This window comes from Leopardus geoffroyi, chromosome D3, assembly GCF_018350155.1.
Source record: "Leopardus geoffroyi isolate Oge1 chromosome D3, O.geoffroyi_Oge1_pat1.0, whole genome shotgun sequence".
Taxonomy (NCBI): Eukaryota; Metazoa; Chordata; class Mammalia; order Carnivora; family Felidae; genus Leopardus; species Leopardus geoffroyi.
The window spans coordinates 67,892,960-67,915,960 of NC_059339.1; the positions used below are offsets into that span (position 1 = coordinate 67,892,960).

Consider the following 23,001-nt stretch of genomic DNA (forward strand, 5'->3'; position numbering starts at 1 on the left):
GAACCCCGACAGAAGAGGGTGGGGAGGAGGAGCCTCCGAGTTGAGAACCCCAGAGCTGGATGTGCACGGGGCCAGCTACGGGGCCCATTGCCCCAAGGCCCAAGCACCCCTTAATTCCATCTTTGCATTCACTCATTTTTTCCCAGCTTTCCTGGGCCAGATGGGTCACCCCCAGTGTTACCTTGAAGCAACCTCCTGGCTTACAGACAGGGAAACCATTGTCACCTGCCCAGCTCTCCCTGCAGTGCACCCTAGGGTGCCCTCCTTCTGGTCACTCACCCTCCTCTCAACTCATGCTCCGCCCCCCTCTCCAGGCCACCTCTGTGCCCAGGCATCACAAGCAGGGACCAAAGTCGCTTGATTGAAGTAGTTCCAGCACGGATGTCCCCATTCCCACATGAACCGCCCCGTGCTCTGCCCAGCGTTATTTATTCTGCCTTATCGCCATGCCACCATTAGAAATGTGGGCTGGTGAGCCCCCTCTTTCAAAGACGGAAGCCCCGCAGAGGGGGTCACTTGGCAGCCAGTGTCTTCTACACCTTGACGTGAATTAGCACAAAAAACTGGCTATCGCCTAATAACTGGGTCAGATCATCAGAAAGAGAGGACTGAGTGAGAGTTTTTGCAGGGGTGCTAAGAGAGGGGGGCTGTGGGGTGACTTGGGCACACAGAATAATTCCAGTTGGCCAGACCCCAGGAGGTAGAGGAATTTGAACTTTGAAAGAAGAGCACGGAAGTACCAGGGAAAAAAAAGTTTACAGTAAATGCCTGTTTCGCTGCCCTCCACAAAACTTGCCAAAATGGAGTGATGACAAGTTAGGGGTTGAAGACACTCAGGGAGGCTTCATAACTGGTCCTTGTCACCTGGTCGAAAACTCACAGCTTAGGCAGTCGGTATTCTTAGTGTGGAGTTCACCGAGGGGACGCACGCACGCACGCACGCACGCACGCACACACACACACAGAGGCATGCACACACACAGTCCAAAGGAAAATACAGCAATGCCCAGAAATCTGCCTCAAACACGTGTCCCCAACCAAGGAGGCCTCGCCGATCAGTGGGAGGTGGCAGACCAAGCCTGCTTCCTTTTATTGCAACTTCTACCCTTCTAGAATTTCTCCTTCTCCGCAGGTCCAGACCACAGAGACATTAATCCCTATTCAAATGAGCCTTCAAGGTTCTTCATTAGAAAACAAAACAAAACAAAAATCTCTCAAAGCACCCTAAAGCAGGGCTCTCATGTCCTAGCGTCGTCATCGGTGTGTGCATTCACCCGCAAGGGAGGGAGAGGGCTCTGGGCCTCACCTGGCCTCTCTTGTTGGAAGGCAGAAATGCGACCCTTCCTTCCCTCCTCCGCCTGCTCCCCCTCCCTGCAACAGCTTTCATAAACAGTGATTATTTCAGTCTTGGAGCACAGCTGTCCTGTGAATTGTCCAGTCAGGGTTACGGGTGGGAGCCAAGGGCTGGAGCACGGAGCTCAGATCTCGGAGGAAAGCAGCCCTCCCCTCCCCTCCTCCGCCTGCCAGGCTCCGTGCAGGTGGGAGTTGAGGAGGAGGGCATGTCTCTGGCTGAGCCCCCTGGATGACAGAAGCATTTTCCCAGCAGCCGGATGAGGGCAGAGCCTCAGCGCGGGGAGGGCTGGGAGGCAGAGCTCGTACACAGGGCTGGAGGTGGGGTCGCCCTACCTACGTGCCAGGAATTTGGGCCTCTCCAAAACGCTGCCGCATCCAAATCAAGGAGCCCTGAAATTGCCCCTCCGGCGACCAGCCTCAGGCTGCCTGTCTGATTAAGATGTGCTGGCCTACTGAGGGCCAAGATGGAGTGGCAGTCCATCTGGTACCTGTAGGGGGTATTTGGGAAATGTTGGTTAAGTGAATGGATAAGTGAGTGAAGGACACGCTGGGCCATTAGACACAGTAGTAGAAATAGGGGAGGAAAATCCTGGGTGCTTCAAGGCAAGCGGGTAGGACGCCATCACGGGGGTTGGGAGAAGAAAGGGATGCTGGGTAGAATTCTGCCACGTCACAGCTGTGCACTCCACCAGCCAGGGCAGCCTGGGCCTCTATGGAGCCCGACTCCATTAACAAGCAGCTATCAACTCCTCCTCCTATACCCCCCTCTGAGAAGTTGAGACAATGGTCCTCTGAGAAGGTGATGCTCAGGATTGTCATAGATGAACGTCAGGAACCATCTACTCGAGGGCCCTCTGAATTTTTCTTCAGCCGCAGAAGCCGCCTGTTACAAATAAAATTTTGTGCAAGACGAGACACACGCACAACTGTTTTTGGACCAGCGCAGTGAATCCCTTTGAAGAACACCAATCTAGTCCCGTTTCTCATTTTGAAAACGGAAACCCAGGCCCAGAAAGGCCAACCTGTGTTCTCAGCCTCCATCATAAACATCTTTCCTACAACTGATTTCCTCTTCAGTACTTCCTGGGTGGGGCCCGGGGCACCTGTAATCTGTTCAAAGGTTTCATAGGCGATCACCTCTAATCAGGTTTCGGGGCCGCTGCATTACGCACTGGTTTGAAGGTGAGGGGCAAATTCGTAGCAGAGCCTGACCCAAGCTGCTCCTGGGGTCATACCGGCCAAAGTCCATGACAGTGACTTCCCAGAAGTTACAGGAATGAATTTCTGGTACTGAGGCTTACTTGTATTGAACACGGTGCCCCAGGATGGCCACTGACCAGCACGGCAGTTATGTTCTGGGGAACAGGTAATTTTTTGTAATCTTTGGCAGTCTTTCAAGCTAGGTGAGTTTCTCCGTCTCTCTCAGCTCAAATGTATCTTTGTTCAGAGTGTTACCCCAGCCAGTCCCACAGGTATGAAAATGGGATAAAATGATTTCATCACGGAGCTGAAGCCCCAGTGTGAAATGGAGCGCTAAGCCACACCAAGCAACTGTGGATGAATCTGTGGGCCTTGCTGGTGGCTCAGGGCCCCAGCAAGCAAGCAAGAAGGCAGCCTTGCATCTCCCGGTTAAGATGTCAGAGCTCTCCAACTTTCTTTGTGGTCCCAAAGGGGTCATCCAATGGAGTAAAAAGGTCAGGATCTTGGTTAAGTCTCCATTCAAAGCCCCAAACATTGAATAGCTTGTCCACATTCACTTCCATTAGGTCAATTTCTTCCCTTCCCAAGGCCTGGCTTTCCCATCAGCAGCTGTAGCTGGAGAGAGTGGGGCTGAGGTAGCCGACCCCACCGCCAGCTCTCTGGAGCATTCGAGCATTCTCTTTGGGAAAGAGAATGAGAGCACCAAGCCCCGTGTCATACTGTGGGACCCTGAACTGTTCTACCGAAACATACAGGGAAAACCAGAAGGGAATCCAGATACGCAGAGGAAACCCCAGCCATGCAGGACCATCCGGAAGTCGAAATGGCTCTCACTGTAAGAATGGCAAACAAATGTGACTGAGCTGAATCCAGAATACTTCCTGGGTGGTGCTTCTTTGAGCACATAAACCCTTAGAAGGTACGACGGCTACAATAAAAAAGGCAGATACTACCAACAAGCGTTGGCAAAGATGTGGAGAAGAGTCTGGGATCGTCACATACTGCTGGTGGGAATGTAAAGTGGGGCAGCCGCTGGGAAAATCGGTCTGGCAGTTTCCCAGAAGGTAAAACGTGGAGATTCCGTATGACCCAGCACTTCCACCGTCAGGTAAACACCCGAGAGAAATGCTAACCTAGGTCCACACAAAACCTCGTGCGCAGATGTTCGCGTCGGCATTATTTACAAGAGCTGAACACGGAAACGAGCAACCACCCCTGATGAATACAGAAATAAAACGTGGTATACCCCCCCCATAAGGAATATCATTCACAAACACAAAGGAATAAAGCACGGATATGTGCTACAAATGGACGGACCTTGAAAACATCATGCAAAGTGAAAGAAACCAGTCATGAAAGGTCACATACTATACGATCCCGTTGATAGGAAATGTCCAGAGTAGGCAAATCTGTTTAGAGACACGAAGTAGATTGTTGGTGACCTAGAACTGGGGAGTTGAGGTCAAATGAGGAGTGACCGCTAATGGGTACAGAGTTCTTTTGTGCATGATGAAAATGTTCCAGAATTGGCTGCGGTGATGGTTGCACATACGTGAATATACTAAAAGCCAGTGAATTCTGTACCTTTAAACGAGTGAATTGTGTGGTACATTAAGTATATCTTAATAAAGGTGTTATTGTTAAGAACTTAGAAAATCTCCCATCATTCAAGCTCTGCTTAACGGATGCATCCTCCGCTAGACTTCCCTAAGGCCTGACTTCCCTAAGGCTTAAGGAAGGCCGTGTTAACACAAACTGGTGTCACGGTCACCTCTCCCGTGGTCTTTACCTGTAACTTCACAAAGACCAACGGGCCGACCTGTTAACTCCAGAAACCACTGAATAGTAACAGAATCGTCAGCCAGAATCCATAGCCAAGAAAGCAAGAGCCCTGGGCGTATGAGTGTGCTAAGTTCGGCTCTATGACATCATGTGGGTAGGTCACGTGTACATTTGCTTCTGGTTTGTATCTAATTTGAAAACGCCGACATAGACTGTGTACTCTATTATTAGGCAACTTTTCCAGGTTGGAGTCTCAGTGTTGTTTCACTCAGTTTGTTCAGAGGATGAACTCACTTCTCCACCGATGAGGAACATCCTGCCCCAGGGTGCTGCCCTAGGACGGGCAGGCTTCGGTCCCTCCAGCTTCTCTATTCTGCACTCCACATGGACAGGAGCCAGGCCACCACTGGGGGAGAGCTCTTAACCCGCAGGGGAAGCTTCCTTCTCCCTAGCCGGCCTCCTGCATGGCATGGCGGAGGGGGTGCAGGGGTGACTACGAGCGGGTAGGGGGCCGAGTTGACTTGCTCTCCCAGGCAAGGCCCCGATGGAGGGGGGGGGGGGTCTGCCAAAGGAACAAAAGGGAGTTCGACGGAAAGACGGCCCACATTCCTCTTTTTCCAAACACAGGCTCAAGATGTGCAGAGGGAAAGTTAAATTATGTGGCAATTTTCAAAGTCATCCACTGAAGATAAACTCTCCCTTCAAAGGAATTACTCATCTCACTCCATCATGATACCTCAGGGTCTATCAGTATTCAAATTTATTAAGCAATGACATGGAGAACGCATTGTTTAAAGGCCCCATTTCATCACCCCCATTCCCCAAGCTATTTTTTTTTTGTGCTAAGTCATGAGAAGTCCAGCAAGTGAAAAATCAAAACAAAAACGAACAAGCACACGCGTGCACGCACACACACACACACACACACACACACACACAGATGGGGGGAAAAATCCTTCGTGGAAGTCGCTGTGAGGCAGGCAGCTTCAGAAAGGAAAAACACAATCTCTGACTAATATGAAGGAGACTCCAAATTGCCCTTGGCAACCATCTCTCAACCCCAGATTCCCCTCCCTCTATTCATCTCTGAAGTTCCCAGCCAAAGGAAAATAAACTGAACAGCTCTGTCCCTGGCCCAACCTGTAGGGCTGCACGGCTGAGAAAGAGCTAAGCAAACAAACATCCCCATGCAATTATACACCTGTGTAATTGCTGCAAACAGGACAGCCAGTTGGGCGCTCGCCGCGCTTTCCAGGCTGATAATCTCAACATCGGGAGAAAATGCCTATATTCAGGCACCGTGACATCAAAAGGGAATGCAATATGGTTTCGTGACCCCAAACACAAGAGATTAAGAAAAAGCAGGTGTGGGGGTGGGGGGGGGGGGGGAGGAGTGTGGTGGGGGCGGGGTGCTGGGGAGGAAGAAGGAAAACGCCATCGAAACTGTCCCTCCCGGAAGTCAGTTCTAGAGAAGGAAGGCCCTGGAACATCACTCAGGTGGGCTTAGCTTCCAGGCAAGATTTATCAGTTCACCTTCCTCACAAAAGTGATAGTTAATTTTAGAGGTAGTTATCTTACGCCTGTTACATCGCTGAAGATGGAAGGAGAGTTAAGAGGCCAAATGTCCTAGGAATATTTATGGCTGCTCTGTCTCAAAGATTCATCTGACACCATTTTATGAGGACGGATATGTCAGGTCGGCTCAATGGAGATGGACAGGAACAGCAGGAAATGGCACTGAAGTGGAGACACGAGCAGGTGGTCTTTACAGCTGAGCCCTGAAATGCCCTGGAAGGCTAGTGCAAGCCGCCATGAGGATTACGGATGGCCGAGAGACGCGGGGTCCAGTGCTGGCTTTGCTACCAAGTCCCGCGAACTTGGACAAGCCTCCCCGGTGGTCGGATGAAGGTCAGAGAGCTGGAGCTCCAGACCTGTGGGTGTGGAAAGTGCCACCCCGGCCGCAGAGCAACAGCTGATGCATCAGGAGGGCGATGTTCTGGGGCATTCCCAGCCTGCCTGGCCCTGCTCCAGAGAGGGGCCAGCCCTCCTGGAGGCTGCACAGGGTTCTTGTCATCTCCAGCTGGGATGTGCCAAATCTAAAAGCTCATCTCAGAACTGGAACCCACAACCGTAAGCTGATAATCTGAGCCACGGGGGGTTCCAATAGCTTCCTGGATACTGTGGGCACCCCACAGCGTCCTCTTGAGCCAGGGATGAGTCCCTGTGACTGCAGCCTGGGACAGCTCATCATTCCAACTTCCCACCTGTCCTCTTCACCCAGGCTTCCTGCCGCTTCTCCTTCAGGGCAGTGCTTCTGGAACACCTTCCCACACACTGTCGCATTTCATCCACTCAATACCCGCTGAAGGATGTACTGTTGCTATATTCCCACTGAATAGAGCCCAGGGACCGGGTGGGGACTTCAGCTACGAACGTATGCCCAGCACTTAGCAGGGTGCCTGGAATCACACATTAGACAAGACAGTCATTGTTGAATAAATGATTGACTGACAGAGTGGAAAGAAACCGAGGTTCAAAACAGTTAATATTGTGTGTAACACTTACATACTATTTCGTGTTGTGCTGTAATTATATCAGGGGGATTCCTGGGGCACTTGGGAGGCTCAGTCGGTTAAGCATCCGACTTCGGCTCAGGGCATGCTCTCATGGTTCGTGAGTTTGAACCCCACGTCGGGCTCTGTGCTGACAGCTCGGAGCCTGGAGCCTGCTTTGGATTCTGTCTCTGTCCCTCTGCCCCTCCCCTTCTCGCTCTCTGTCTCTCTGTTTCTCTCTCAAACATAAAAAAATAAAATAAAACTTATGTCAAGGTGATTCCCGTCTCCCCAACTAGAGTATAAGATTCTAAAGGATGTGCGGTGTAACAGGCAGTTTTGATTCCCGGCTCTGTCACTTATAAGCTGGACAGCTCACTTAACCCCTTTAAGCCTCAGTTTCCTCATCTGCAAAGTGAGGCTGGTCATTCATACCCGACAGCTTACGTGGATCATAGTAGATAATGTGTGCCAAGCACAGTCTGGCACCTGGTCTCTCAATGCCCCGTCCCTTTCCTTCCTGCCTGCACCCTCTCTGGTTTATCTCCCAGCACAGACATGACAAGATAGGCCTAAAGCTCTGTGACCTCCACGCCTTTGCTCTTCTGGTCTTCCTCCTTACCAGGTCCTGCCCCAATACCACTTCCGATCTGCAGCCTTTCTTGACATCACTGGCTGCCAAAATGCCTGTGCTCAGATCCCAGAGTGGCTCTCCTAGAGGTCTGTTGAGGACAGTCTACTTGCTACCCAGGTTCGCTATTCTTTGCAACCCTCATCTCTCTGTGCTGGCCACCCCTCAGCGGTGGCTCAGGCCTGAGTCTTGGCTGTGTCTCCCCAAGGTCTCGGGGGGGGCTTGGTGTGATCCAAATCTCCCAATCTCATGAAGTTCTGGAACCTAGGCTGGTGGCCTCAGGGCCCAAGCGGCACTGGGGTCCTATGGTTCTGGGCAAGGAGCACTGGACTCTGCTGGTCCCCTGGGACTCAGTCCCTCCTCACTGTAAACTGGGGGTGCTAAAGATACTGCCCCTAGTGGTACTCTTCCCCCCCCCCCCCCCCCCCCCCCCCCCGCCCAAGCACTAGCCTTAAGAGACAGAGACCCCAGCCGTTTGGGGGAGGGTGGCTTTCCTCTCCCTTTCAGTCCAGGTTGGGCCTTAAGGGCAAGAGGGTCAACCAGGGCAGCCAGGTTACTTATTGTCCTTTCCTGGAGATCTATCCAGAGGGGGTTCCTGACCCTTGTCATCCCCCAGGACATTACTGGGTGGAGTGCAGCTTAAACTTGAATCCAGCAGGGCCATCCCCTCCCCTCCCACAAAATCTTCAATCGAATCTGGAGAAAACTGCCCGATTGTCTCAACCACTTCCTTCCCATTTTCAAAATTCTGCATTTAGAGGGATTGGAAGGGTTATGCTCACAGCCTGCCAATGAGTCCTCGGAATTCATTAATAACAAGGGTTAAAAGAAAGAGCGCAGTCGTCCCCTGCCCCACCTGCCCGCAGCCAGGAAAACACAAGCCAGAAACTGGGGCAATCGCACCGGACGCCCCCCGCCCCCCCCCCCCCGGAGTGCTCACCACAGGCACGAGAAAACCGCCCCCACTCGGGATGCTCCGCGCTGGGCTCTTTGCGCAGTGCTTCCCCGGCCCCGCCGCGCCCGCTGCAGGGAACCGGGCGCTCCGGCGGGCGCCGCGCGCGCGGGCGCCAGCAGGGGTGGGGGCGCGCGGGGCCGCTCCCTTCCGGTCGCCAGGCCCACCTGAGGCTCCGGGAGCTTCGAGACCCCGGCTGGACTCCACGGGCCCGGAGGGAGTTGTCCCGCCCACCGTGCCCAGGTCGGAGCGCAGGGAAGGATCCCCCGCCCACCCACCTCTGCCAGCGGCTCCCGCCCAAGGATCGCGAAGCGACCCTCTCCAGCTTGCAACGGCGACTCCTACCAGTCCTCCCCTTTGATTTCTGCCCCCCGTCCGGCCCTCGACTTCTGCCCCGAGTTGCCTCTGCTTTTGCCCCTCGTCCCCCAAACCCAAGTTTTGCATCTGACCCTGGGGAAGCCCGAGCTTTTTTGGAGGGAGGGAATTTAAACGATCCGCGTCTGTCCGCCACTCCCTTCCGGAGCGGCCCTCGCGCCTCGCTGTCCCCTCTCCCCGCTACCAAAGGCTGCCCGCGAGGGCCGCGGGCACGGAGCAAGCCAGGAGAGTTGCTCTACAGAGTTCCAGACTCTCTTCTGCGTCCGGCCGGGAGGGACGCGGCCGCGCGCCCCGCCGGTAGCCCAGGAGCCCCGGCCCCCGTGTCCCCGGCGCGCTCGGCCGGCCCGAAGCGGGTTTGAAATTGCTGCCGTTGCCGCCACTCCCATCCGGCCGGTCGGAGCCCACGCCCGGGGCCAGGGGGTCCCCGCGGCGCCCCGAAGGGCTCCCCGCTTACCTCCCTCCGCCGCCCCGCCGCCCGGGCCGGGTCGCCGCACACCCACCTGGCCGCCCCGGGGGCGCCGCGCTCGTGCCCGGGCCGTGTCCTGAGCGCCGCCAGGGTCCCGGGCTGGGGATCCACGCGGCAGCGCTGCTCAGGGGAGCCTGCCGCGGCCGGCGGGAGGTTGTCATTGATTCGCGCTGGGCGAGTTAAGCCATTCCAGGAGTGGTTTTGAAGAGAGCACTCCCACCCCTCCCTCCAACCAAAGTATTTGGCAGGCAGCCCCTGTCGTCCACCTGTACTGCTAAGCGCGGGACAAGGACCAACTTCACTAGTGGCGCTTTAGGCTCCACTTTAGAGCACGCAAACGAAGCTCTTTCCTAAAGGTAAAGCAGAAATGAACGTAGGGGTGGTAAAGGATTCCTCCCCACCCCCCACCCCGCCTCTCGCCTGGTCTCCTCAGTTATTTCTTCTTCCCTCTGAATGTTTCACAAAATGCCTTACCGCTTTTCTCAAACCAGGGCAGCCTTTTATTATTATTGTTTGACTCAGTTCTGTGTGTGTCTTGTTGTTTTTCAAGGCGATTTTACTTCCATTTGCCTGAAACCTGAGCCCAATAAAATTACCAGAATTACGTCTTCTGCTCAAAGGGTCTTGAACGTAACTTCACCAAATCAAACACTGTACTGCACGCATTCAAGGGGCATATAAAACACAGGGAAGTGCAGGAAGGAAGCACAGAACGGCAGCTCCCTCCGCCAGGGTTTGGCCCAGGTGGAGTCAAGGGGCCTGCGCGGGGGCACCCGCGGACAGGGCTCACCCACAGCAAACAGTATCTGACAGGCTTTCCATTGCTTTGTCTCCATTGGAAGCCTGACTCAGAAATGCCAACCGGAGATCCAACAGTCCGCATGTGGGGTGGGCCAACCACCAATCACAGGGAGGTGTGGCTACAGCACCCTCTCCCAAGCTGCTCCTTAAAGCCACATGCTACACCCTTTTTGAAAACTGCCAGTGGGGAGGCTCCTGGCTCTGTCATCCCTCTTTCCCCTGGAACTGTCCTTCACCTGGGGGAAATCGTTGTTAACCCCTTGGTACCTAGGCTGGCAGTTCTCAGAAACATGGGAGGAGCCAAGGGGAAATCTTCTTCCCTGGTGATCAGCATCTCCGCGTGCCATGGAGAAGCCCCACAAACCAAAGGAGACCAATGGGGGTCCTGGCCCTCTGTGGCCTCTGCCCCTCTTCCAAGGCCAGGCCACTGGCTTTAAAGTACCCCAGAGTCAAAGGTAAATCCCAAAGGTCCGTCAGTCCATGAAGGTCAAGAACACTAGGAAGATGGTTCCCACTAAAATATCTCCTCCAACAGGTGCCCCCTGCCTGAAATTCCAGTGTTAGTGATTCATTCCTTTGTGAGCCACGCCCTACACAAAGCCTGTACCAGGCAGGCAAAACTGCTTCGGGAAGGCAGGAAGGGTCTCTCCCTGTGGTTCTAAAACTGTAAATACCCATGGGCAAGGGCAAGGATGAGTCTGTCAGTCCCTGCTTGCTGTGGTGGGAGGGCCATGGATGGCGTGCGAGGCAACAGAGGGTCTCAGAGCCAGGGAGGTGTGGAGTAGGGTGGGGAGGGGGTGCTAAATCAGGGAATCAGTCACTGAAGTTCAGAAGGGGAAGCACTTAACCAGGGCAGGTGGACAGTTTCCAAGACTGGATGACTCCATAGCTTTTTATCAAAAACCACGTACTCCCGGAACACCCAAGCCAAAGAACGAAAAGTCAAATCCCTTTGTCCACAAAGTCACTAATTAAATATCCAATCATGTGTAACTCCATACTCCACTCCCAGACCCGGTAGGCAAAAGTGCCACCACATGACCTGGACGGAATCAGTATCAGTCCAGAAGTGTTTGTCGTGCACCCACAGGGGGTTTGCCTCAATGCCCTGGGCAGAGGTGGGGTGGGGTGGGTGCCGTGGGGTGGGCCTCACGTCTGGTGGGGAGATAAAGCACCGAGGGTTGGCCAGTGTGGGGCAGGGCCCATAGCGCATGGTGCAGGGTCCATCAAGACAGGGTGCTAATTTTGCACAGCAGACAAGTTGCTGAGAACAGTCAGGAAGACAGGGATCATCTGGAGAGGGCTCCAGGAGGTAGGCTAGACAGCTCTGGAAGTTTGTGCTACTGTGAGCAGGAAGGCATGTCAGGTGCGGGAATGAAGGCTTGGGGAGGGGGCAGCTGGCCTGGTTGAGAAGGCTGTCGAGGTGGGTACAGCAGCAGGTCGGGGTCTGTGTGATGGACCCAGTTTATAGGTGCAGCTTCTGGCTGAAAGAGAGCTCAGGGCAGGGACTGCTTTCAGGGGAGGGAGGGAGGGAGGACTGGAGCACGTCTTTCAAACCCAGCTGGAGCTGGATGTAGGCAGAGGGGTGGTGGAGGGAGGCTGCCAGGAGGGGTGGGGGAGAGCTGCGGTGCCTAGCCCAGCCTGCCCCCAGGCGGCCCCTCCTAGCAGGGCTCCAGCCCCAACCCGAAGGAGTGTCTGAGTAGGCCAGTGGGTGGTGCCAGGGCCGAGGATACTGCGGCCAAGAGCCTGGGGGGGAAGGGCTGGCCACTCTCCAGCCCACCGGCTGGGCCCCCGCAGTGGACAGTGAATGTCATCCCTCCCCCCCTCCCTCCTCCTTAATCACTGTCTGTGTGTGCCCAGTTGGGACACGCCCTTCGGAAGGGCTCTGGGCAAAAAGTGGAGAGCCCTACCCGTTGGCCCCTCCAGCCTTGCCTCCTTGTTCTCAGTCTCCGTGCCAGGTGCCTCTTGGGAACAGAAACATAAAGGCGTCTCTCTGGGAGGGGTGGGGTGGGGTGGGGTGGGGGAAGGGACCGAGGAGGCGACCAAAGCCACCCACAGAAGGGGCTCTACATCTGTTATTGTGCATTTCCTTTTGGGATGTGGCTTCTTCCTGGGCCCTCTGTGGACCCCTCCCTCTCGCTCCCCGCCCCCCACTCCTCTCTCCAGTCTTTCCCACCCCCACCCCTCTTCCTGGGTCAGGTTGGTCAGAACTCTTGGAAACAGGCTGGCTTACAGACGCCTTGCTTTTCACATCTGCCTCCAAACCCACAACTCACTCTTGTTCCAGGGAGGGTGAAAGCTCCTTCTTCAACCACCCAGCACGGCTCAGAGGGCTAAACAGAAGCCCAGTGAGCGAACCCGCTACTGTCTTAACTTGAAACTTCAGTGATGCCTGGTCATCAGCGGTGACGTAAGCACACAGACGGCTTCTGAACGAGCGTGCACACACACAGGCTATGTTTGCACACATGTACAGAGAGGTGGGTACAGGGATGAGCCGTACTACCTAGAACTAGAGATAACACATATCTATTGAGGGTCTACCCCCGACTACAACCCTGCAACCGCACCAAGAGACAGATCCTCTCATACCCCGCCCCCCCCCCACCCCCCATGCTACTGATGAGGAAATAGGCTCAGAGAGGTCTTGCCGCTTGGTCAAGGTCACAGGACTTGATAAATTGTAACATCGGGCGTGATACCGGAGTCTTGGAGCTCTGGTGCCCAGGGGCACTGGGGTGGCTCAGTGGGTTAAGTGTCTGACTCTTGATTTTGGCTCAGGTCATGATCTCAGGGGTTTGTGAGGGCGAGCCCTGAGTCGGATGGACTCCCAGCTGACAGTGCAGAGGCTGCTTGGGATTTTCTCTCTCCCTCTCTCTCTCTGCCCCTCCCCTGCTCATGCACTCGCTCTCTCTCTCTCTCTCTTTCTCAAAATAAACTTAAAAAAAAAAAAAGAAAAAGAATTCTGGCACCCAAAGGCTGCTTCTGGGGCTCAGCTCTGGCTCTTTGTCTAGCTCCTACAGCCAGTTCTCTTAGGAGTGGTTTGCTTTGCTGATGTGTACCTCAGTTTCTCCAGCTGCTGATGACTCTCACCAAACCAAGAGGCTATTATTAGCCAGGAGGAGGCTGAGATGGAGGGTGGACTAGTAAAAAGCACCAGAGCAAGTCTTCCCTAGAGAATTTGCACAGCAATGGTTTTGAGTGTTACTCAGACGGGAAACTCAGAGCCACCCTTGCTGCCTCCCCGTCCCTCCCAGCCTGCACCCCACCCCTGCCGATCCATCCATCCTCAAGTTTATCTCCAAAATAGATCTTGAATCCACTCTCTTCCTGCCACCTCCTCCACCACTGCCCTCTGCTGGGCCACCATCCCTTCTGGCCTTGACCTCTGCAGAGACCGCCTAAGTGGCCCTCTTGCTCCCATTCCTGTCCTGCTCCTTCAGCCCAGGGCCACAAGGCTGCCTGTGTAATCTTCTTAAAACGTGCATCTGGACACATCACAGGACACTTCAAGTGCAGTCCAAACTGCTCGCCACAGCCCCTGAGGCTCAGCAAAATTCCTGCTTCTCACTCCAAGCTCACCCGTGCCTTCTGCCCCCATCCTCTGGTTGAGTTCTTTGTCCTTCCTGTTGTGGGACTTTGCTTGTGCGGATTCCTTGGCCTGACATGCTCGCCCCCTATGCCAGGTCTTAACAGAAACATTACCTCCAGTGCGCCTGGGGGGCTCAATCAGTTGAGTGTCTGACTCTTGATTTCGGCTCAGGTCATGATCTCACGGTTTGTGGGTTTGAGCCCTGCATCAGGCTCTGAGAGGACAGCGTGGAGCCTGCATGGGATTCTCTGTCCCCCGCTCTCTCTGCCCCTCCCCTGCTCGCGGTCAGGTCTCTCTTTCCCTCTGTCTCAAAACTAAATAAATAAACATTAAAAAAACAAAGGAAAAAAAGAAACATCACCTCCTCAGGCAAGCCTTCCTTGACCACCACAGATAAAGTAGAAACGTCCCTCACCATCATCTATTTCAGACCTTTGATCAAAGCACTCATGCCACGTGCATATTTTTATTTAACTGCTTGCTTACACGGAATTATTTTCTGACTGTCCCTCCCACTAGAATAGAGGCTGCTTGTGGGCAGGGACCTCGAGTGTCTTTTTTCACTGCGTGCACCTGAGACACGATAGGCCCCTGGCAAACACGCGCGAGGCAAAGATTTGTTGAGAGAGCCTCAGATCTGGGAGACAGGCAGAACGGATCTAGTTCTGGATCTGTGCCCTCGAGGATGTCACACGGCCTCCCAGATCCTCTGCTTCCTCCTCTGTCAATGGGGGCCATGGATGAGATGATGACCCAGAGCCTTTCGAGGCCTGGTGCTCGGCAGCTGGGTGGGCCTTCACTCTCCAAGAAACTGCAAGCACCATTAAATAGACAAGAAGAGAAACTTGGCCATGCTGTACCTTGGATGGCTTTGAGAAGGCTCTGCTTCTGTTGTCCGTCCTGCTGACACTTTAGACAAGTCAGTTTGTGAGGATTTAGCTTGCTCAGGGCCGTGACTGGCCACCATCCCCACAGCACACCCTGCCGCGCAAGCATGGAAACTGGGGCTCGTCCAGAGAAAGCAGTTATTTCGGAGAAAACCAGCATCAAGTCAGGAAAGATTTTATCTAGGGCTTTCCGTCCCAGCAGTCATGTTCCCCCCAGCGCCCCAGGTCTGAGGCCTGACCTCCGAGGATGTCACCTTGTGTGGGTGCAATGCTTTAACTCCCAGTGGCTTTCTACTGGGCCTTCCTATTTGGCCTTCTTCGCAACAACCCGGGAGGGCAGTCCGAGGAAACTGACACGCAGACCAAAAAAGTGAGTGAGTGGCAGAAAGGAGGCCTTTGAAATCAAGGAAGAAGAACTCTAGTGACATTAATATTCTTTATATTATATAAATATAATTTGTAATTCATATATTATATATGAATATGTGACTTTAAGAGAATATTAATATATATGAAATATATTTGAAAAAAAATATATGAAGTTCTCCCATATTAGAGAAAATTCGTGAAACAGAGGAGAGGGGGTCCCTCATAATCATACCACACTAGACAGGGTGGATACTTGTAGCGTTAGAGCAGGCTAGGGCAGTTAGTCTGGGTCTTAGTGTCCCTCGCCCTCACTCCCCCTCCCTCTCTCCCCCTCCTTCGCTCCCCCTGCCTCTCTCCCTCTCTCCCCTTCTGGTTCACTCACCAGAGTGAACACTGACTCCATCCGAAGTCCTACTTTGCACTTCTCAGGTGCTCCACAAATGTTTACTTAAATGTTGAGGCAAACTGAGAGAAAACTCAACCTAGCCGGCTGGGGCAAGAGGAAGAGGTTGCACTTCAGGGGTGCCAGCCTCTGTCTAGGTGGCCCTGTGGCTTCCCAGTTCCGAGGACACGCCAAGTCCTCACTATTCCGAGCTCCCTGCTCGCGCCATTATCTATTATCGTAAGGGACTTTACCGAGCGATGAGAGGCTCTATCACTTTCATCCACAGATCAGATTTCACTGAAATGCAGTTACATGCCGATTTAAATAACAATCCGTAGCTGTTTAGCATCAGGAACAGAGAAGGAGCCTCGCACATTGGATCTAGGCTCTGCGCTGACAGCCCTTTCTGTGGTCACAAAGGTTATCCAAATCTGCCGGTTGCCAATGCGACACACATTTCTGCCACCATGTTTTGGGAGGGGGGCAGACCCAGTCATCCGGAACGTCCTGGCAGTGGGCCAGGCTCCTTGACCAAACTCTCCCCCTCTTGGAGCACGCAGAGGAGATCCGGGGAAGCAGAGCTGTGGCCGCCTGGCCTTTGGCTGCCCTGTCCTTTGGGAGCTGGAAGGTGAGAGTGGGGCCCAGAAGGGAGGCTCGGATACTTGGAGCTGCCTCCTGCTTCTCAGGTGTGCTGAAAGACCAGCCAGAGCTTGCCCTGACCCCGGGCCCTTGGAGGGGAGGTGCTGGCTGAGCACGGGGTCCCGGAAGTGCTCTCTCTGGGGAAGCTAGGGGAAAGTACCCCACCTGGCTGGGACTCTGGGCAGGGCTCAGAGTCTGGCCGCCTGTACAATAGACAGAGCGAGTGGCCGGGTCCCAGCCAGCTGCCGCTCACAGCCCCAGGGCCCCAGGGTTGCCAGGGCCTCGCCCTCCTCTCGGATTGTGGATTGTATTGGGTGACGCAGTTAGGCACCCACGGTGGGGGGAGGAGAAGTGCCAAGAGCCTCCAGGGCTCTGGGTGACTGGGCCTGTCACCTCAGAGCTGGGAGCCTTGGGGAGGAGGAGGGCTCAGCCAGGACCTGGCCAAGGGGGCAGCGGAGGGAAAGGGGGCAGCATTACCTGACAGGGGAGGCAGGTTCCTCCTCCCTTCTCCCTCCTCCCTCCCACCCTTCCTCCCTCCCTCCTCCCTTCCTCTCCCAGGTCTGTAGTAATTGCCTGTTTGTGCCCCACCCCCACTACTCCAGGCTTTGGCTATAAAGTGGTGAACACGTCAAGATCTCCCCATCCTCATGGAGCTGACCTTCTAGTAGGAAAGACAATGACTAGACAACCATCTGCCAGGAAGTCAGGTGGGTGAGGCCGCCGTCACTGCCCCCCACCCTGAGAAGCGGGGAGAGCCGGGACTGTACCCCATGCAGAGTGAGGACACGGAGTGAAGGCAGGTGTGACTTACCCAAGACCAACCCAGGAGAAGTGGTGGGGCTGCTATGCACTCAGTGCTCAGTACTCAGTGCTCACTACTCAGTGCTCCCAGCACTCTCCCTCTTCCCTAGCACGGCCACCGAACAGACCTATCTGCAAAGCAAAACTCTGTGCCCCTAGGGATACCATTTTTTTAAAGGAGGTGTTTATACCCAGAAAACTAAGAAACAAAGAAGCTCAAAAACTAAACTAAGAAGCTCAGGCTAGGCAAAGAGCTAACTCCGCGGTGTGAAATGACACTCCTGAGACAGGAGCCTGCGCGTCTAGACAGCCTGGGGAGCTAAGGGCCAGGCGACACTGGCCGCAAACTCTGGCCTTGACCCAAGTTCTCTTTAGTGACCCTGGCGAAAGCTGGCCTGTCGCTCCTGGGTCTCCGCAGATGTGTGAGGGCCCCATCACCCAACCGCGCTGTTGGTACCCTTTGGGCATCACAAATACACCCTGGGGGCCCACGTGTCCCTTCACAGCGGTCTGACCAGGAAGAGAAAAGGCAGTGTCGGGGATGAGGAAGATGTGGGCAGGACCATGTGTGTGCACGCAGGTGTGTGTGTGCAGGGGTGTGTTGGGGGATGTGGGAGGGTATATACTGAGGGGGACAGTGAGTGGAAGGATGGGCTGCTGGGCTGGGCGGCTGATTGTTGATGGGGGAGGGGTGTGCACCAGCAGTTTCTCTGTTGGATGAAGCAGTGGACAGGCTCTGACACCTTCTGGATGCTCTAACTGGCGTTAGAGCATGCTCAGGCAGAGGTCGGCCTCACCCCTAGAGCTGGTCAGCATGCCATTGCCAGGACTGCTGGGTACGGCCAGGACAGCCCGCAGCCCTTCCCCAGGGCCAGACAAACTAGGCAGGCTGGAGGGTCAGCACAGGGACCCTCCCCATCCTGTGAGGGTGGCAGGGACCTTCTCATTGAAGCTGGCACCTTCCATAGGTCAAGGTTACGGCTGCAGGATGGATGGGAGGACAGGCCAGAACTGAATGGCCACTATGGAGATCAAACCCAGGCATGGTGATGCCTTTCCGAACGCGGACCTCTGATCCTCTGCTGGAGTCTCTGGGCAGATGGTTACAACGCAGATTCCTGGCACCCCCCACCCCCACCCCCGGCCCACTGAATCAGAATCTGAGGGACGTTGTCATTGACATAAGCCCTGCAGGTGTGTGCTGGGAGGCGGGGCCAAGGAGGAGGTTTTCCAACTGCTGGACTGTTCCTTACACGTTCTCCGCATCAGCCAGTTTCAACAGCGGCAGAGCATGCCAAGCACTAGAGACACTGCTGTGCAGGTAGCTGTCCCTACTCTCAGGCACTTGGGACTCTTCCGTGTTATGGATAATGTGGGTGTGAACATCCTTATGCACACTTGCCCTTATGCGGACTCGTGCCTTAAAGTCCATTCTCAGAACAAAGGATGAAAAGGGTATGAACATTTTTATGGCTCCTACCATAATAGCACTAAATTGCATTTTCCAGAAAGGCTGCACATTTGGGCCGACACCTGCAACGTGCAAGAGTGTCGATTTCATCACAGTGCTGCCAGCATTTCCGCCCCTCAGTTAAAGATAAGGAAACTGAGGCTGCATTGCTGAAGTGACCTGTGACCTATGTCAAGTGACACATTCAGTCCGTGCCAGAACTGGGACAAGAACCCAGGGATTTCTCATTCAGGGGCCAGGATGTTTCGCCACGGCCGACTTCCTCAGTCTCCAACGAGGCAGGAGGGAGAAATCAAGTCTGGCAGGTCACTCTCTGTCCCCCACCCCTCCCTGCCAGCTCTGACCTCAGCTAGGAGCTCACGTTTCAGTGCATTTCATTGTTTTTCTGCCTATAAAACCGGGCCTCTCCCTTGTCTGCTCAAGCTCCACATCCTGAGTGAACTCTCTGATTCCTCCGAGGAGGCCATCACATACTTGAACCGTGGGTTAGATGCAGATAAGTGGACGGGGAAGGAGTGGGACAAAGGCGAGGTGACGGTCCCGGGGAAGGACAAAGGCCAGGCCAGATCGGCCAGAGCAGTGGGGGCCCCAGGGGGAAAGTTAAGACGCAAAGGAGTTGGGGCCCAGGGTGGCAGACAAAGGAGTCCAAATGGGGGGCCTTGAGCACATGCCTAGGCCTCCATCTGCTACTGGGATGTGGGTTGTTCCCATGAGAAAACTGGGTTCTGGCTTTAGCTGGGGGGGGCAGTCCTTACCAAGGTATCTGGGGGTGCAGAGGATTCCCAACCCCCCAGCTAATCATATGGAAATTGCATGAGTATGTGAGCGTGTTCCTTTTTCTGGGAAGACAGCCCATAGAGCTTAACAGATTTTCAAAAAAGTTTATGACCCCCTCTAAAAGTTCAAAAAATAAACGTTAGATGAAAAGTAGAAGTCATTGAGAAGTCAGAACTGTTTGTTGTAGGAATTATATATATGTTTTTACCCAGGGTAAGGAGAGAGGAGATAATTACAGGTGGTCCTTCTCAGACAGGTTGATGATAGATGGATGGATGGATGGGTGGATACATTTGATAAATGAATGAAAGGAAGGAAGGAAGGAAGGAAGGAAGGAAGGAAGGAAGGAAGAGGGGAGGGAGGGAGAGAGGGAGGGAGGAAAGAAGGAAGGGAGGGAGGAAGGAAGGAAGGACGGGTGGAAGGGAGGGAAGGAGGGAGAAAGGGAGGGAGGGACAGACGGAGGGAGGAAGGAAGGAAGGGAGGGAGGGATGGAGGGAGGGAGGAAGGGAAGAAGGGAGGGAGGAAGGGAGGGAGGGAGGAAGGGAGAACTTTTGCAGAGACTGTAAAGAATCAATATTCGTACCATCTAGGTTTCTTACTTTCCAGTCACTGCCCTCCAAAGATGCTCCTAGGCAAAGATAAAGCCTTCTCAAAGTGGAGAAGCCATTTAGTGGGAAAAGGGGATTTGGCTTCACAACTTTTCCAGAACTATCTCTTGCGTAAGACGGGATGCGCCTGAAAACAATCACAGCAAGCCCTTCTCAAGCACTTAGTGGGTGTTCGGCACAGTGCTGAGTACTTTAGGAGTATTATCTTGTTTACTGCTCAGCAGCCCTGGTGGTTTGCACAGTATCATACCTCCCATTTTACAAGGGAGGAAACGGAGGCCCAGGGATGTAATGTCACTAGCCCCCAAGCAAACAGCTGTAGCTGAAACAGTGGGTACTGGAAGCTAGGTGGGCAGGTCCGGAGCTGGGGCTAGATACAGCCTTAGAGAGCAGTCACGTCCTGTCCTCAGCAATCAGCCCCATATTCATCTTCCACCAAAAAACCTGGACCATGACCACTTGAACCCTACTGTTCTCTATGCCTTTAAAGGGATAGCGCAGTGAATATACTTGAAATTATCCAGGCTGATTGTCTATACTTGCTAAAAAAAAAAAAAAAAAAAAAAGGTAATAGTAGACATAGTAATAGTAATCCCTCCCATTTACTGACCATCTAATACGAGTCAGAATATATATATATATATATATATATATATATATATATATAAAGGCTTTATGTTCATTTTCTTAATCGTATCCTTACAACAAGTTTCCAAAGTGAGTATCAGCATGTTCATTTTACAGATAAAGGTATTGAGGTCCAAGGGGGTTTAAATAGCCTGCTGGAGGTCAGCTAGGAAGTGGAGGGGGCTGGACTGCACTCACACTCTTTTTCTGCTTCTCTGTCTCTTGCTGGGTAATGCAGAGCACAGAGGTACAGGAACTGGCTTCCTTGTTGGGGCCTGCCTGATGACTGGGACACAGAAAAGGCCCAGGGGGCTCACTGCCATGGTCAAAGGAGAAGGAAGGAAGGAAGGAAGGAAGGAAGGAAGGAAGGAAGGAAAGGAGGAAGGAAGGAAGGAAGGAAGGAAGGAAGGAAGGAAGGAAGGAAGGAGGGAGGGAGGGAGGGAGGGAGGGAGGGAGGGAAGGAAGGAAGGAAGGGAGGAAGGAAGGAGGGAGGGAGTGAGGAATGGATAAAACATAGCCTATGCCTCAGGCAGCACCAAGATGATAAATTACCCAAATCTAGAGCTGCAATTTCAAAAGTCCTACAAAAAGGGGCAGTAGCCACTGGCGCTGTGAATCAATCCACCCTGAGCCACTCACTCGAGCGTACATTCAGAGGCATGACCCAAGTGTCTTTGGAATTTGGCTATAGTCTTTGAGGCCAAGGTTCAGTGCCTCATGAAATGTTCTTGTGAAGTTCACGTGCAGGTGGGATCATGGCCCTTAACTGAAATCAGTGGTTGTTTCAGTGCATCCCTCCTCTGGGGTTTTGATCTTGATCTGAAAACCCCAGGGCCTGGAAAGCAAGAAACGCAGCGGGCAGTAGTGATGGCCAACCCCGAGGACAGGGCCGGGGAGGTGGGGATAGATGAGGTCGCAGATGAGGTTGTGGCCGGGAAAACCTGAAGGGGAGGACTACGCCAGTCTTGTCAAGTCCAGAGGCCGAGCGGACACAGAATCTGAGAAGTCTTTGGGCACAGCACGCTGCCTGAGTTCCAAGTAAGCAAGCAAGGTCACGGCTAGGCACGATGCCAGACGTGTGGCCCTGTCGCCTGGGATCCTACCAAGCAGGCACAAATAGGGGTCAGGAGTCTATCTGAACAGCTAGGAGGTCAGTTAAGGCAGGAGGAAACAGTCTGGGTTGGATCCCAGGCCCTGGAGGGAATGAGAGGAACCTCTCGCAAAGGACTCAGTGAGCCTTAAGGAAACCCAGGCATGGAAGACAGGGTCTGCCCTCTGGGGCAGCGTGAGGGCTGAGCTTGGCCAGGGAGAATGGGGATCCCAGGAGACTGTGGCTAGTGACCGCACTCCAGAAACCAGGCCAACCCCACAACTGTCTTTCTTCCATGGGGGTGGAAGAAATCCACCCTGGTCAGTTCTCAGAGGGTCGCTCTCCCGACTCTACAGTCCTCTCGGCTCTGGCATTTCCTTTCATTTCAGAAAATAAAACTTTGTGTCTCTTAATCTTCAAAGTCATCACATACATTGAGAATAACCTTATGTGTTTAGGATTCTATTGTTATTCAAGGCACTTGTTTTCACCCCGTTTTCCTCACTAGCCATTTGATGGTGAGCACCCTTCCATGACGCACGTCCCCCATGCCCCTTCCCTGCTTCTTGCTATCTCGCGTCACCTCTTACCTGCAGGTGCCTCTGGCTGGCATCTGGGTATTCAGATTAAGCAAGACACCCTCCAAACCACATCATCACTGCAAAGATGTTCAAGCCCTAGTCCCTTATGGGAATTGCTTAAACAATCTGAAGACATTTGCATAACAGAAAGTTCGAGAGCCGCTCGCCCGCCCCACAGTGCCAGGCATCAGGCAGTGCTGCTTCCGTGAGCCACCAAACACGGAAAGAGCTGATGCAAAGCTGAGTTTGCGTTAGCCACCCTCCATCCTGTGTTCTCATCTGCTCCAGCTGGTTCCGTGATGTAGGTTGGAAACCAAAAAACTGTGTAAGTTAGAATTGTGTATGAAACAAGAGCCGATGGGCCCCCCAGTCACACGGGCCCCAGGAAATGAGCATGACAACCTGTTCTGTGACTTCTTGGGGGTTCAGTATGGTTTTATGTTCCACTCAGGTTCTTGGCTCTGTCCCAGATAGAGGAGGAAGCCAATTAAGTGATGCTTCCCTGTCCTCGTAATATTCTCTGTTACATTATATGGACTTTACTGCTTTGAAGATGCCAATTATTTCCTTCTTGCTGCCGTAACATTACTATGGCGTGGTTATCTCCGTGGGGAAAGACAGACGCTTCGAGGTTCCGTGTTTTACTCGTCCGCCCAGGCTGAGAACCACTGGTTTAGGGCAGCCAGGGCTATTCTAGAAACACCAGACTTTCAGATCTCCCTCAGCCCGTCAGAGTTGCAAGGCTCCTCAGAGCCCCTAAAGACCGGCACCCTCGCCTTATCCCTAAGGAAATAGGGTGTGTCTAAGGTTACTAAGGAAACTATTGCCTAATCTGCAACCATCTCCCCCACAGGAGACCTTATGAAATGATTAACAATGACATCCTGGGGACGACTGTGTGCATTTCTAGCCCATCTTCTCCGGAAACGATTTGAACCAGCTTACAAACGTGCCTACAAGTACATTTGTAGGCAAACGTATGTAAAAAAAAAAAAAAAAAAAAATTAGGAAGAGACAATAAAGCAAGCGGAAAACAAGGAAGAAGATAGATCTGGGTTTAAG

At 53.5% G+C, this 23,001-nt stretch overlaps 1 protein-coding gene and 1 long non-coding RNA gene across 5 annotated transcripts in view; one reads left to right on the forward strand and one right to left on the reverse strand.

Moving 5' to 3' along the window:
* The window catches only part of ZBTB7C (zinc finger and BTB domain containing 7C), a 352,927-nt gene that overhangs the window by 100,073 nt on the left and 229,853 nt on the right, over positions 1 to 23,001 (reverse strand). Inside the window, exon 1 of one of the 4 annotated variants that reach the window (XM_045458928.1) lies at positions 9,346 to 9,659. The exons of 2 other annotated variants lie outside the window; for them this stretch is intronic. The gene's annotated coding sequence lies outside the window, so the exon portion shown is untranslated. Of the gene's footprint in view, positions 1 to 8,458; positions 8,573 to 9,345; positions 9,660 to 23,001 lie in introns of those variants that run through there. One more of the 4 variants, XM_045458930.1, reaches the window with a different exon arrangement.
* On the forward strand, positions 15,328 to 19,354 carry LOC123588266. Its single transcript, XR_006707783.1, has 3 exons — positions 15,328 to 15,973; positions 16,587 to 16,691; positions 17,754 to 19,354. It is a non-coding gene; the product is annotated as an uncharacterized LOC123588266 (long non-coding RNA).